This window comes from Tauraco erythrolophus, chromosome 29 (genome assembly GCF_009769465.1).
Source record: "Tauraco erythrolophus isolate bTauEry1 chromosome 29, bTauEry1.pri, whole genome shotgun sequence".
Taxonomy (NCBI): Eukaryota; Metazoa; Chordata; class Aves; order Musophagiformes; family Musophagidae; genus Tauraco; species Tauraco erythrolophus.
Window position 1 is genome coordinate 1,447,292 of NC_141493.1, and position 12,470 is coordinate 1,459,761.

The following is a 12,470-nucleotide window of genomic DNA, read 5'->3' on the forward strand; positions in this document are numbered from 1 at the left end:
CCTCACAATTTCCTTTCTGTAGAAAATACTGGTAACCCAGGCCCCGGTGATGGCTTATTAGAGTAAGTGGTTGAAGTGACAAGCTAGGGTTATTTAGAGGGCTCCTGTACCTGATTACAGGCAACTGGGTCGTTCCTAAAGACATTCATGTGGGTGGGCAGCTACAACTCTGAATTTCAAAGGAAAATGTAAGAGATGGGGTACAAAAGGACTGAAGAATAAATGATTGACTTGTGTTTAGTGAAATGACTATGCTTAACTCTATCACCTTTTCATCTGTAAAAGGTTTTGAACCGTTTTATTACTATACCACTTCCTATCCAAAGTATTTACGTAGTCTCATTTCCATAGTAATCTGCATACCTAGGGTCTTTAATGTCTTCATCTTCATGTACTGAGAGACAGAGGTGCTACTATCACTCAGACTCCTCACTCAGAGACTGAACAATTTCTTTCAGGTAAAAGAGGGAAACTACAACACAGTAGGATGTTGAAACCACGCGTTCAAAGTGCCAGGTTCCAATCCCTTTGCGGGGCTGGAAAGGAGAAATGAGAGAGGAAGAGGTCAAGCAGAGCTACCCTGAAGTGTTCTCAGTGTGCTCACCAACACTTGACACTGGTGGTAAAGCTGGAAAAAGAAAAAAGACTCAGATTATTTGACTTTGCTTGCTGTCTATGACCACTGGACCGCCCTGCCTCACACACAGTGTGATTTAACCCAGCAAACACCAGCTCTGCAGCCTGACTGCTCGGCAGCTGTTTCACACTGTCTTCAGACAGCAAATTGTGAGTGGAAAACATTTTGTCCTGGCCCATGTTTTGTCCAGGATTTTCCAGCCCTATCCCTTTGCTTTAGAAGAAACGTTTTGAGAAATGCAGAAAGCTGAAAAATGAATCTCTGGTTGACTAGCTTAGAAATGAACGATTAAGGGGAGAGATTTCGCAGAGTTAATTTTTTTCCAACTCCCTTAAAGGTCAGCGTCTATAGTCTCTCATGCCTAGATATGTTTAGCACATTTCATTTATATGTTTATAAAATCCTCATCCATTTGAGAGCACTTGCTGCTAGGGAGGATGTAAGCTGAATGCAAGTTGGATCTATACAGCCCCTTTCACATTGGAGGTACTCTTACCCACTTTACATTAATGGCTGTGATGCCATCAGCGTAAGGCGTGCCCACGCACAGCACACAGTCACGGCCAGCCTTGCACAAAGTCCTGAGCCTTCCATAACTCCCTTAATCGGAGGCAAAATATCAGAAAGGCCACAGTGCTGTCACCTCTGCAATTGTTAATTCCTCGGTGTGTTATCAACAGCAAAGGGCTTTTTCCAGTTCTTTGTGTTTGGGTGCACTCCTCAGAAGAAGCATCATCTCCTACTGTTGATGGAACTGGGAAATTAAGAGCTGGCTTCATGTCCTGAACCTGTCACAGATTCATGGTGTGAACTTGGGCATGTCACCTAACCTCCATTCCCCATTCAGGAACTTCCTATTTCATTTCAAAAGAATCCTTTTTCTCCAGGACTCTTGAAAACAGTTAATCAGTTGCATTTTTAGAGCATCATCCAGTTCTCCTCTTATCTCACGTCTGTATCCCGCTGTTGTCAGCTGGCTTATACTTACTTTTGAGGTTAAACCCATGTTTTGGTTCTGACTTTGCAGTCAGTCTGTAGAATAAAGAAACTCTTAAGCAGTATCACAAATTATAACATCACCACTAAGATTTAATGAGCATCTGAAGACAACAAATCTTGGCTCCTGAGCTAAAGTAATTCATTATTAACAGTATACAGTGCTGTGGCTTGACACAACAAATATTCTTACCTTCTACTTAGCTCTTCCTCTACATTCCCTTTTCTTTCACACCTTGAGGACCACTGCACTAGTTTGAGTCAGAGGAGTGATGGAAAGGTGAGGCAGCCTTGCTGATGAACAGGGGTAAACCTGAATATAACATCAACCCCTATGTCTACACCCATGCTTTCAAGAAAGGACAAAGCTTTTTGCCTATTATTTTCATTTCTGAGACACAAAATGAAGTCTCTTTTGCTGTTCAGCTAATCCTTACACTGTCTTGGAGAAGAGATATGTTTTTGTCACTTTCTCATACTGATAAGACTTGTATCAAAGTTATGGGGGAATGAATTGTAATTTTTCAATTTAAGAGACTGCTCGTATCAGCCAGAGTCTTAGTTAAACAAATCCCCTGTGAAACAGGAGATAAGGAGCAACATATTTGTGTATTAAAGAGAATATTTGTTTCCTGTGCTATATGCAGCAAATAAATACATTAACATTTCTCCCAGTGTTCACTGATAATAACTTACTAAATAGTGTAATTAACGTGATATCCAGCCAATTAGGCTGCAACAACTCTCTGCTTTGGTCTGCACTTAATGTTGATGATAAGTTGACAAAGATGTCTCAGGCACTATCTCTAGAGCATTTCCTTGATCCCCACACCGTCAGGCTTTGCTGTCAGTACCTGTCAGGTTTGAGCCCTGCCTACACTAACAGATACACAGAACCACTGCACAGGGTAGTGGTCACAGCATCTGCATAGTTTTAAAATGGAATTCACACTGCTGTCCACTTACTGGATTTTACTTGTCTCAAATCTATTTTTATACCTGTGTCTTACATTTTTGTATGGGTTTGTCTAGCCTGTTGCAAATTAGTTTAAAAAGGAAAAATTACTTCTAATTGATACAGCTGAAGAACTTGGTGTTACTGCTTCTCAAAAAGATTCAGACACAATCGGTTTTCCCTCGCCAAGGTGTTTACCCTGCTATTGAGAACAGGATTCCAAGGTTCTGTTCCCAGCTCTACTTCTTATTTCGTGTATAACAATGGAATGTTACAACTACCTTTTTTTAAAAAAAAAGAAAAAAGAAAATAAAAATTGCATTCAACTTAAAGGGAATAAAGTTTAGAAAGCACAAAGTTAACAGAGAATTGTGTGTCACTACCAGAATACTCCTGTTTCTTCACTGTCATCAGCAGTCAGGACGAGAAGTCAGCTGCGTGGCACGACATCCAGCGCCTTACTTGCAATGTTTCGTATTGGCTGGGGACAGGGAAATTATTACAGCTTCCTTAGGAAGCATCCAGCATCGTCTGCTGTCAGAGCCCAGGCACAAGGGCACACAAATCATTGTTCTGTTTCGTTCTATTTCCCTTTATAGCATTTGCTTTCCCAGTAATAGTCTGGCTCCTTCCATCTGCGTCTGAAATGAGAGCCTTCCAAGCAGTGAAGTATGTCAGGAAATTGTCAAAGGGGATGGACAGAAACGGAGCACAGGTGCCTTCTTAACATACAGCCAGAGCAAGAAGATGGGCAAATTCAGGTATTGTTCCTTTGAATACTATGTGGGCAATTTTATTTCAATCCACTGATGAAAGGGTCTGCACACACGTCAGTGGTCGGAGGTTTATGTGACATTGCACGAACAAAAGACTGGAGCACTGCCATGCACACGTGCTGAATGAAATCCACACAACCTACCTCTGGTCTCTCCCTAAATCAATAATCAAAGCTATTGAGGGCTTTGGACCACTGAGTTCACAGGGTAGGAGGCTATTTCCAGGATTTACTTTCTCAGAATTTAGTGTTTTGAGAAAAAGAAGAGTTAAGAGTGAAAGAAGAGTTCAGCATTGCTCTCTGCCATATAACGACCTCCCTGGGTGAAACAGGTAACACGGTGATAATTTGTCAGACTACCAGCAGTTTTCATTATCCAGCTATTCTGAATACTCCCAGACAGTCAGCTGGTGGTGTGGCATTTCAGTCCCCATCACTCTCCAGTTATAACCTGGCTGGCCCTCAGCTCAGAGCTGTGTCACACAACCTTGTGCACTCGTCTGGACAAAAGGGCTTTGATCCTCACAGAGCAGAACCCACAGGCATTCAATCTCACGCTTGGGATACAAACACAGAAGAGCAGCGACTGCCAAACTGCTATCTTCCTTCGGAAAATGCGATTAAGTGTTTCCACCAGGGCTTTTTGAGGAAGGAAGAGCTGAAGAAAAGGAGTCACAATGATATTAACACTTCAGTTGATGAGTTCGTAAACCAGCTGAAGGAATCCCAGGCAAGAGGGACAAAGCTTTCACTGAATACTCACAGAAGACTAGCTAGAAAAACACCTGTTAAACACGAACAAAATTTAGCTGCGTGCAGAGCACGACTGTAAGACTTAAACACCACTTAACACCCAGTTCAGGCTCCAGTATAAAGCCAGAAAACGTGCTCTGGCCTGTTGGATGCCTTGGGCGGAAAACTGAAGCTTAATCTGTAGTTTCCAGTTTGCCAAACACCAGCAGACAAACCACCTTACGAAACTCTCACCACCTGGCAGGTGTCCCCGCTGTCGGGTGGCATATGAGGGTCGTACTCGGGAGCCCAGGACCACGTCTGTGGTTGGTTTAAGCCCTTGCCAAGCGAGGCCATACTAAGCCATGGTGGTTCGTCTGCATCCTTACACCAAGGCGTGAGGAAGTTAGTACACTGCCCCAGTGCACTTGTGATGGAGAACAAGAGCTACAAGAGCTGGAATTTTTGAACTTTATATTAATATGGACAACTTAGAAAAGATTATTTAAAGGATTTTTTGAGGAAAACAGCACATCCGGTATGAGGAAATCACAGCAGATTTTCTCTGAACTCTAGTCCTGTTTAGCCACAAGAATAACCGTATCCTGTGACATGCAGTAGCATAAGGTTTTCTTATCATTCCACACGGCTGCTTTTTTTATGAAAGTAAATCTGTATTTTCAAGTGTGGGTGCATGTGAGCAGGGCACTAAGACACTAATGGGAGCGATCTGATACTCAGAGTTCATCCCGTCACTGGGGGCTGAAGGAGGAAACTTTGGGGTTGTTTCTCTAAACACAATCACAACACTCATTAGAGAAAAGTAAGTAGTAGTAGAGGAAATTATGAAAAGAGAAATACTAGAGGCAATTTTTTCATTACCCTGTTGGCTTCCAAACACAGGGATTTCAGTAGGTGCAACGTCCGTTTCCAGTGAAATGGAACTGCTTTATCCACATTATCTTATTGCATTAAGTCTCCTGCAGATATCCATTGTGACCTTTAACAGTCTGATAATCCATGCCAGTGAATGACACATCATCCATCAGTTTCCTGGTAAATGCTGATCTGGCAAATGGGAACAGGCAGATGCTGCCTCTGGCCTGAACCTTTCTTCACCTCATGAAAAGGGAAAAAAAGAAACCTCACAGCAACACCCAGGCACCGCCGGCGAAACGGCTCAACGTGCTGGGAAACATCACCGCTATCGAGTTGCTCAACGCGTCTCCAATATTAGTGGCAGGGACAATGAGTTCGCAGAATAAATTAACGCTGCCCCAAATTGATTTGAAGATCAAAAAGTCTTCTGGGCTGGGACTGCATGGACGTTCAAACCCAGCTGCAAATAACACCAGGTACTTATCCTGCACAAGAGACTCCGTGAGTCTTTCACATCACTTAGTTCCACAGTGCCCAGATGGTATTTTAGCAAGTTCTGGTATCAGGGTCACTTCCAGCTTTTCTCTCTTCACACCCACACTCACTCTTTTCAGTGAATTTGACCATTTATACTCCTACTAATGCCTAACGTGTGATTTACTCCCTGGTGACCTCTTAAGTTCAGTGGCAATTCTTTTGTGAATGTTTTCCAGTTGTTCTAGCACCAAGCTGTTCAGAACCAAACGTAGCACTTCGGTGACTCCAGTATTACCAACAACTGGAGAAGTTTCATTACTACGTTTTTTAAGTCATTTTGGTGTGGCTAGATTTATTTATTTGAATGACTGCTGTATTGTTGAAGGACTGGATCTTTTTTGGAGACTTTGCTTTATGTTCTTTACAAATTAACTATTCCACAGTTACCACGGTGTTATTTTTATTTATTTGTATTTTCTTCTCTTTTCCTGGCTATTTAGAATAAACTGCTTTCCACAATCCGAGGAGAAAATCCTTCAAAGCTAATGACCTTGTTAAAGGTTCAGTCATCACAGTAAAATGTCAGACAAGGTACTTTAAGGTAGTAGAATTGGATGGCAAATGTATCTTTACATTATTATTTAGAAAAAAATTCCAACAAACTCAACACCCAGAGGTAGGTCTGTCAATTCCATGCATTTAAATGTCACTCTTGCCCATTTCTTGGCATTTTATGTCAGGTAGAATATAACAGGGACTCTACTAACGGAAGTTAATGGAGCTGCTTCTGGAACTAAATATTGTTTTTCCCTGGAATAATGTGCAAATGCAGACATTTTTCCTGAAAAATCCTCAGGATGAAGGTTTTAGTTTATATAACCACTCATGTCTCAGGGGATACATCTCAGCTGGCTAGTGTAATTGTTAGTTTTCCCACCTAATGACCCCTTGAGAACCAGACATACCAACATCTACTCCAACACCCACGGATGTCTGCCCAGTAACTTGCTGGTGTGCAAGCTCTCACCCATACTGGTCTCCAGGCATACATGCAGTTACTCACGCAACACTGTCTTTAAAATGGGATGAAAACCCAAAGTCCCTATGGATCTTTAAGGATTTTATGGCGTTCTTTGTAAGAGTTGAATTTTAATCCTAATAAGATGTTGTATACATATCTGTTTATGTTTTGATTATACATTTAATTATAATGTGGAACAGGAAGGGGCTTTGAGGACACATAAGAGACAGAAGCTTGAGGGCACCTTTGCTTGGAGGAGATACGAAAAAGCTCGCTGTTTATGCGGCCTGGCAAAACTGCGAAATCTGTTGTTGTCACCATGAGACCAAACATTTCTTTGTACGGTGGTGGCACTCGAACGACTTGGATTTCGTAAATTTTACACCAATGTTCGGGTGGACTCATGAGACTTGCCTCAGCCCCCCTGAGTCTCATACACAACTTCCATTTACTGTGCAGCCTACATCCACACCGGAGCTCTACTCTTGGACAGCTTTCTAACAGCAGTGGCACAGAGAAATCACCCCCCTTTCCAGACTTAACACCAGTTACATGTTACACAGACAGGAAGGCAGGAGCCTCAGAGCCCAATATAACACAGCACGTCTAAATTCAAATGGAATTGTGACCAGGCAGTGTTAGACTAAGAGGTTTCCAGTGGGCATGGTTTAGGAGAAAGAAAAAAGGATGGAAAAGCAGGACTTTACAAACCCTCTTTTCTATGTTGACACTATTGGACTGCTAAGAGCACAGCTATTCACACAACTTAGATGGCAACTAACTATGGATCCAAACACCTTTACACTTTGCAGATCTTCAGATTCAGAACTTCGTTACATAAAGTATCTCCAGAGCTGAACATAACTGAAGTTAGGTAGCAATTAAACTCCTCAGCATTGCATGCAAGTGTAATGTGTTAATAAAAAAGTAATTGCACCTTCATTGTTTCAGCAGGTTTGGCTTAATTACATGGCAGTTATATTTCTCTCTACTTACTCACTCCCAGCGAGGGCTCTCCTTACCATCTGCTGATATTTAATTAATATATGCTAAATGTCCTACTATATTATTAAATCTCATTTAGAAGTGTCCTTAGTACCTCGGTATAGGACTGCCTATATTGCAGGGGAATGAGCAGGGACCTTGCCTTGTATTTAAATAATTTAGATAAAAGAAGGCTCATTAATGAAAGAGAGGTGTTAACTTTCCCTCTAGAAATGAGCAAAGAGGAGGGGCAATTATTCCAGAAATGTAATGAAAACCTAGAGATTTCCCAGAGGTAAAATTTATCTAAAAATCCTTATATGCTACCAGATCTGACAGTCCTTCTGGCTGGTGCAAGGCAACCCCACTAACTGTAATATTTGTGCTGCTCTACATCACAGGAGAAAACAACAGATTCAATTTTGGATTTGAGAGTAAAAGAGAGAGAAGTCTTCTCACTCCCAAGAAACAAAAGATTTGCACTGGGACATAACGTAAAGTAAGTTGCCCAGAATAAAGCTTGTATTTCTGAAGATCACTTCCCTGACAGCTTTATTTTTTCCCCTTTGAGAAATATCACCAAGGAGGTTTTATATATATTATTGCATAACTCAGCACGTCAGTTAAAATATCACTCCATATGAAAAATGGATAAAAAATAGCCAGATACAAACGTGACAAAATCAAGATAAAATCTTATGCCTCAGAAATAAACACAATGGCCAAGATTTTCAAAATTGTCCATGGGTGACAGGGAAAAAGGAACTGAGCATCTAATCATATCAGAAGAGAAATGGGAATCTGAAGTCAATTAATTTTACTGCTTTCACTGTTTCCTCACAAACTCACATGTTGCTGAGGCAGAGGTCCAGTTGTCTCCAGCAGAACCGAGATTTCACATGTCAAAAACCTCTGCAATAATGTCTCCTTTTTTTATCTCCAAGCAAGCAGGTTAACTATTTGTCATTACCAGCTAAGATCATGACATAGTTCTATTGTACACAGTCCTCCTTTGTCCAACACACTGCCTAAGGAGAACAGTGGGGCCAGGAAAACAAATGGAGGATGAGGGGACTAGACAATCACTTAAACTTCCTCAGAAAATAGTAAGAATGAATTTCTGCAAAATTAGAATTTAAATCAGAAATAGTATCAAAGTCAAAACCGACTCCAATAACCTACCTACTCCACAGTTTCCCTTTGGGATAGTGTTTAACAAAAGATATTAAAAGCTGAAAGAGTAATGAATGCAAATACATTAACTTACAATATTATCTGTATTCCATAATTCCTTTTGCATCTTTAAAAATACTGACTCTTGTCTTTTTTTAATAACTGCGGGTTTGTCTCGTATCATTTTGCCAAAGGTGTTGTGCAGCACATTTCATGCTGAAGAGAAAAGAAGGCAAGTACTCCTAACCATAAAAAATCATCTTGTACACGAAAACAATTAAGAGGGTTTGAAGTTGCCTCTACTTGTATCTTACAGGTCTGATGCAAAAGTCATGGAGATGAATAGGAAAATTTCCACCGACTTCAGAAGGCATTAGCTCGCTCTGTATAAATAAATACAACTCCCAATGCTTCATTTCCCTTTGAATGATTACACTTTTAATAAGTCATGCATTTAAAAAAGGAAGGACACAGAATTTTAATAACTTTTCTCAGCGCACCTCATGAGGAACGTAATTATATAATCCTATTAACAGCCAAACCATGAAGTCGTGACAACCTGAACGTCCACTCAGCCCCCGACAGTTCCACACTTACAGACCAGAAAAAGCCAGCGGTTTTCACACGGTCCCAATCCAAACGAATTCCATACTGCTGGCATTTCAGCCAAGCAGCAGTGGCTCCAACAGCTCCACCATGCTAATGCTGTGTAACCTCACACGGGTATTTATGGGCTTACCTCTGAAGAATTCTCTCTAAACAGGTTTTGAAGCAGCTTCCACACTCCTGAGGCAAATTACAAATGAAATCCATGAAGAATTGGCAAGCAGCTTCCTACAACTCTGAACAACTAATTATGTTACAATACCTTTCAGATGGCTTACACGAAATAATCTCTCTTATATTCAAGGAGTCAAGGCTTGGTAGAATTTCCCTGATGAGCTTCACTTGATATGCTTTGGGAGTCTCCTACATTGCACATTAATGCTGGAAACAGTTGTTGGTTTTTGTACTGCTTAATTCATTACTTTGTTTTACTTATGCACCTCCTACTCTCTAGTAGTACCGAAATGTTTCATTTGCAGATTTAAACCCTGGATATCGGTGCCTGCTGCAGTCAGTACGGGCATTAATGCCAGCAGGAGAGTGACTTAGCCTACAGAAATATTGGCATATTTAATTAAAACTTAACTCCTGCTGATATCACAAAGAAACAGAAGACAAATAATTGAGAAATAGTAGGATGGTATTGTATATAAATCACTGAAGAGGGATTCGGACTTCGATTCTAGTCTTAGTGTTACTACAGAGTAAATAGCCCAGAACCACGTAGTGAAAATGGAAGGAATTTAAAAGCACCTAAATGCTGGAAGAACCTTATTGCAATGCTAACGGTGACTCAGAGGGTTCAGGCACTGAAACACACATCATGTGCTTGCTATTTACTGACAGCCCACCAAATGCAGAACAAGGTATCAGAGTTCAGGAGCCTTTAATACCTTCTGAAGTTACAGCATCTGATCCAAGACAACTTGGATCACAAGCCAACGTCACCTGAAGTTCAAGGATGTGCAAAAATGAAAGATAATTTGCTTTTATTGGCACAGGGCTGTGTCCGCAGACACGTTCACAGATCCAAGGTTTTTTAATAGATCCCAACTGTGATCAGGGCAAACACCACAAACAGGATTTGGTGACTGCAGAAGCCGTAAGGCAGATTAATCATACAAGCAAGGATGATTTTATTGGTATCATCTACAATAACAAAACCTGAGGGAAGAAAAAGGGGAACATAAACACAATTATATCTAAAAAGGTCTTTCAGATATATATCTATGGAGATTTAAAGCATATTTCATTCTGGCTGCATAATTTGTTTATTGCTATTTTTGACAAGCATCTTCATTTATCAAAATTCTACTTAAAAGCTGTTGGGGGTGATATACTACTACTATCAAAGCCATTAAATTTATTATCTGTCTTTATGAATAAAATTAAGAACACAGAGTTAAAACGATAAAAGGTGAAAACAGCCTACTAGAACCCTGGCATTTTCCATTCCTTTAAAAAACAGCAAACAATGCCTTTCAGTCAAGATCTGTACAACACCCCACACTCATCCAGAGCAACAAACTTAAACCACAAATTTCCCTCACGTATCTGACAGACCTCTGCAACACCTACGAATCATTGTCTCGGATGAGTTACTCTGCTGCTGTCTCTTTAGCAGCTTTCCATGTTTTCAGACTACTCTGATACTCCTCTCAGTTCTTCCTGCCTCCCTATGTTTTTGGTGAATGGCTTCATCCAGCAAACTCACCCCTACAGCTTTCCTAGGCTGTCCCCATTAGAACCTCCACCTGGTTTTGGCAGCCTACAGATATGAGGGGGTTTGGGCTTTTTCCTTTTCCAGAGCAGTCCCAGCTATGTAACATGCCTTCGGCTCATGAGCACTAAATTTAATTCAAGCTGCCAAAATATTCTCTATCTTTAAATGGCTGCAACAGTCCTCCTGTTCTGAGTTGCCTGGAAAAGTATTGACAGAATAATTTCAAGAGACTATTCATCTTATTAAAAAGTCGTTTTCATCTTGGAGCTTTGCCATTTCTCAGCAGTCCCTTTCAGAAGGATAAGACTAAAACATTTACTTCACTTTTGATGACCTTTGATTGTGCTGTGCTTAATAAAACAATTAGGGTGTTTTCATTCACTGTTTTGCCTTGGTAACACAGCCTGTTACATAGACCTAGTGCTTTTAGAAATAGCTTCTGTTTCCTCCTTCTCACCTACTTCTTCATCTCCTCCTTAAAAGATTCACAAATATCCCATATTGTTCCACAGTTCATCCAGAAAGTGATTCCAGAGTAACACAGTTTCAAAACTGGCCCACTGTACATCATGAATAAAAAAGATATTTCTTAAATAGCCTGCCATAGTAAAGTTAAATAAAGGACACAGAACAGTTCCCAAAAGAAGAAGATCTCGTTTATGACATTTCACAGACATTCTTACCCATTTTCATAAGGATCACTGGTTTTGAGAGAACACTTAAAAAAATAATCTTGATTTAATTATCTAATGTGAAAGAAGAGACGAGAATTAGCAGCTGATTAAAATGCTTGCAGAAAATAGTTATGATTAAGTGAAGTAATCCTTCAAGAAACCTAAGGGTGCATCAGATAAATTTTGCTATGGAGATTGCGCCCAAGCATTCAGCAAAGGCTGAATCGAGAGCCCAGATTTATTTAGGAACCCAACGGGATCGGACCCGCACTCACTAAATGACAGTCTGGAGGACAAAATGAGATCTATTCCCCAGTTATTTCCTCCAATATTTAATAACGGAGTGTAGACATTTAAGAGCTTTTGCAGCTGCAATTGCAATGCAGAATTTTCCATAAGATATTTTATTAATCTTATTTACTGACTCACTGAGCAACTGCCCTCCAGCTTGCCCTATTCCAGCTTCACAAAGTTATTAGAAATTATACATTTTCTATTGCCCTTTCCCTTTATTTTCTTCATTACTCTGAGCAGGCAGAGACACACTCTGTAGGGTGCTCCATGATGGGAATATTTCCCTGCAGCACAGGCCCTTTCTAATTGGGATATTATTTCAGGAAAGTAAGCGATGAAAGGCTGAACGCCAGAAAGGCAGCCTCGCTCCTGTCTGAACCTTGGTTACAAACTGGCCACCAGATTTTACTGCCCAGCACCTCTTCCGAATTCTGTGGCATCTTTCTGGTTCGCAGGCACACAAGATGTTTATTTTGCAAACACTTTGGATGGCTGAAGGCAGTGCTTGCTCTCATCTTCACACCCGAACCGACAGAACAAAACG